This window comes from Helicoverpa zea, chromosome 28 (assembly GCF_022581195.2).
Source record: "Helicoverpa zea isolate HzStark_Cry1AcR chromosome 28, ilHelZeax1.1, whole genome shotgun sequence".
In the NCBI taxonomy this organism is placed as follows: domain Eukaryota; kingdom Metazoa; phylum Arthropoda; class Insecta; order Lepidoptera; family Noctuidae; genus Helicoverpa; species Helicoverpa zea.
In genome coordinates, this window is record NC_061479.1 from 213,173 (window position 1) to 217,489 (window position 4,317).

A 4,317-nucleotide genomic window follows, 5' to 3' on the forward strand; every position below is an offset into this window, starting at 1 on the left:
TTAATTCGTGTTGGAGGTCGTCTTGATAATTCTCACTTTGCTTTCGATAAAAAGCATCCATTATTATTACAGTCCACTCATGTCGTTACACGATTATTATTTGAATTTATGCACAAAAAACTTATGCATGCTGGACCGCAGCTCTTACTCGCGTCCATAAGAGAGAATTTCTGGCCAATTGGTGGTAGACGATTAGCTAAATCAATTTATAAGAAATGTATAGCTTGCTGTCGTGCAAAGGGACAGGTAATTGCTCCTCTGATGGGTAACTTGCCACAAAAGCGCTTGATTCCGGGAGGTTACCCCTTTGAAACAGTAGGCGTAGATTATGCTGGACCTATTATGTCAGCCACTAGGCAGGGACGTGGATGTCGTCTTACGAAAGTGTACATTGTTCTTTTCGTGTGCTTTACGACTAAGGCTATACACATAGAGTTGGCAGGTGATTTAACAAGCAGCAATTTTTTATCAGCTTTGCGTAGGTTTGTTTCGCGAAGGGGAAAACCTAAACATATATACTCTGATAATGGGACCTCGTTTGTTGGTGCTTATCATGAACGTGGTAAGTTTTTAAAGGGTAGTTGCGATTCGTTATCCGGTGAGTTATCAAATGAAGACATTAACTTTCATTTTATCCCTCCTTATTCTCAGCACTTTGGAGGTCTTTGGGAGGCCGGTATAAAATCTGTTAAGTATCATTTAAAAAGAGTACTGGGCAATTGTAATCTAACATATGAGGAGTTGAACACTGTATTAGTCCAGATCGAAGCTATACTAAACTCTCGCCCACTCACACCACTCTCTTCGAACCCTAACGACTTGTCGCCGCTTACGCCTGGACATTTTTTAATTGGACGACCGCTGACATCACTTCCATCTTCAAACCTCGAGGACCGATCGTTGACTCAGTTACCCCGATATCAGCGTATAGAGCAACTTCGTCAGCACTTCTGGTCACGATGGTGTAAGGAATATGTGTCGGAGCTCCAGCAACGAACGAAATGGCGATCCTGCACAAAGCCATTAGATAAAGGCACTCTTGTGCTCATTAAGGAGGACAGGGTACCTCCTTTAAAGTGGCGCCTGGGCCGAGTCACAGAGGTGTTCCCTGGACATGATGGCATCAGTCGTGTCGCGGACATCATGATTTCAAGCGGTGATGTGGTTCGTCGGGCTTTCAGCAAGATATGCCCCTTACCTATAGCTCACTCGGAAGATTCTGGTTGAGAGTCGAGCTCTCAACGCCCGGGGGGATGTTCGGGATACCCAGAACGTTAAACCTTTTTTAATGTAAAACACTAAAACCTGTAATGTAGGAACCTCTTTGTGTCTGTATTTTGTTTTATCTTTTTTTAAATTTTCGCTGTCAAAAATAAGCCTTGCGGAATACAACACTTTTATAAATTTTCACGAAGCATTTTTTATTGATTTAATATACAGTCCTATTCACTTATGAATTTGCAAATGTAAGGTCCTATGCCTATATGGTATACTTTGGTAAACCCCTTCTTTAAGCCGTTTATGGCACTTTATGGTAATATCTTAGTGTGGGTCCACACTGCGAGCCTAGCGCGGTTGCGACGACGGGCGCGAAGTATCAAACATATGAAACTCGCCTTTGCGTCCATATTGAAGTGACTAAGGCGGAAGCCTAGTGCGATGGGACTGAGCGAGTCAGCGCGCGTAAGTTTCAAACGCTTCTATCTTCGCGATCTGGCCACACTACGGGCCTAGTCATCGAGCGACCCAATGCGCGGGCGGCGGGGGTAACAAACCAGTTCGATCTTGTCGTTCGGCGTATGTGCGTTTATATTCGTTTGTCTAAAAAATGGCGGTAAATACTGAATCGTTCATAAGTGCAATTCAATCTAAACCACCGATCTGGCAAAGCAAACATCCACACCACAATAATCGCACAATAACAAGACAGTTATGGAGTGAAATAAAAGAACAACTTCCTGGAAGTGAAGGTGTTGCACTCCTGATGTATAGATAGTTCAACTCAGATTTGCGCGCGGCCCTATGTGTGCGTCGGCTTGTAAATATACAACTTTCATTCGTGTGACAGTGACGTCGTCCGAGCATGACGTGTTCTTATCGCTTTTTGTTATGGGTACAGTCGTTTACGAAAATGTCTAGTTCTTCACGGAGAAAATGTTTAAGGAGTCAGGTAGCGTTTCAAAAAATGAAACAACATTCAAAGCTTTTTATTATTACATTTTACAGTTTTTCATTATTTTCTCATAAGTTTTTTCAAATTGACGTTGACAGTATCTAAGAAATAAATGAGGTGAAATATCTAAGATGAATTAAATACTCCTTACATATTTTCTAGATCTCGGGGTACGCGGACAATAAATAAAAGTGTGGACTAAGAATGTAAAAAGACGTATAATATAATCTAGTATAATAATGTAAACAAAATGTGTGGGGAATTTTAAAAAATAATATTGCTTCGCATAATGTCGACCAAAATAAGACGGAAATAATGAAACTCATAAATGAACGTTTAAGTCATGTTGATGAAGGGATGTTGGGTAATACTTGTCGACATGTACAAAAGAAAAAAGAAAAATACTATAGACATTTTGACATGGAGTCAAAATTTATAATTTACCTCGGTGAGAGTAGCGAATCCGAAAATTCATCATTTGATTTTTCAAGTAGCGATTCAGAATCATTATAAATAAATAAACATTAAATTACGTAATAACTGTTTTTCTTTAAACAGCCGTAACCCCTAAATAACTGTATTTGTACCCGACTGTACCTCTTGTCACGCACACAAAGTCACTGTGTATGTACAAGGGTTACCCACACATAAGGCCGCGCGCAAAACTGAGTTGAACTTACTATACGTCAAACCGCTACAAGCGCTCGCGCCTTCACTGTGGCCACCCGACGCCGCCCCGCTCGCCGCGCCCGCCTAGGCTCCAGTCGCCGCGCTTGCAGTGTGCACCCACACTTAAGAGTTAGAACCAACTTCTTACAACTTAGAGTTAGAACCAACTTCTTACAACTTAGAATTTACTTACGTTACGAATTTTTTACTGAACCGACTTTTTACTGAACATTTTTTTGTGGGTTCGAGTTAAGATGCAGTTTACAAACAAATAGGTAAGTAAACAATACCGTCTTTAGTGTTTGTTGTCGTAGGTTAAACTTTCCTACAAAAATAAGTAAGTCGTAACTTGTACATACCTAAACAATGTGCATCGAACCCACCGGCGTCCACGGCTTCTACGCGTTCCATTCTTTGGCCGAAGCTTTCTTCTTTCTGCTGGGTTCCTAAACGCCATAGCGTGATGATATTCAATTTCTCTCCACATTTTTGTCTGTTTCCCAAAAGATACGATCCATTTTGATTCCAACTTTCTAATCAGTCATTACTTTTGCGTCCCAGCGTTTTGTTATGTTTTAAAGCAAACACAATATTGTCTATAATGTCAGTTTTTATCCGTGTTTATCTGATGATGACGTAATGGTGACGTTATTTCGTACTATCATTTACCTGCTAGTCACAGGGGTAAGCAGTAGTCACTTATTTCACCACATCAGTAAATTCGCAATGAATAATCATATTTTTATTTAGCGTTCTCCACAATGGAATTTCAACTTTAAGACTCTAGTTATAAGGCATAAAATGTTTTGTTTTATTTATCTGTTTATAACAATGATCGTTTCGATTTGTTTAATGATAATATTGTTTCCCAAATACGTAGTGTTTTGTCGTCTAATGCTTACTTCCAGTCTAGATACAAATGGAACTCAAATTATCGATGTACGATAATATTACATGTTATCTAGTAGGTACCTATAGGCACACGTGGAGTTAAGATAAACGAGTGCACTACACTGCGGACATACCTACAAAATACGGGTGTACCTAATACAGAACCTCCTGTTGTTAACGTCGCTCGGACAAAAAATACTTCTATTAAGACTCAAGGAAGCATCGGAAATGAATTGAAATTACCGTTTTTTGACGTGGGAAAATCTTCATGGAAACTAGTACAGTCGGCTAGTAGGTATAGTTTTCGCCTAATTTGCAATCTTTGTTTTCGCACATACCCTACGTCATGCATGTTAAATCTATACCTCTCGCGCACCTCTCCCAACCCTCACACCTATAAATGGTTTCTCACGACTCACGCTATATTCCATGACGAAAAAAAGTTTGGCGAGGACTATTCTCTGCCTAGAAAAATGCTCGTACCTACTCAGGAAGGTAGGTACTTTGGTATATTCCACGAAAACCCGTGATAGAGGTACCTATTATACAAGGTATTGCAGGACGTTTTGAAATAAAAAAATACA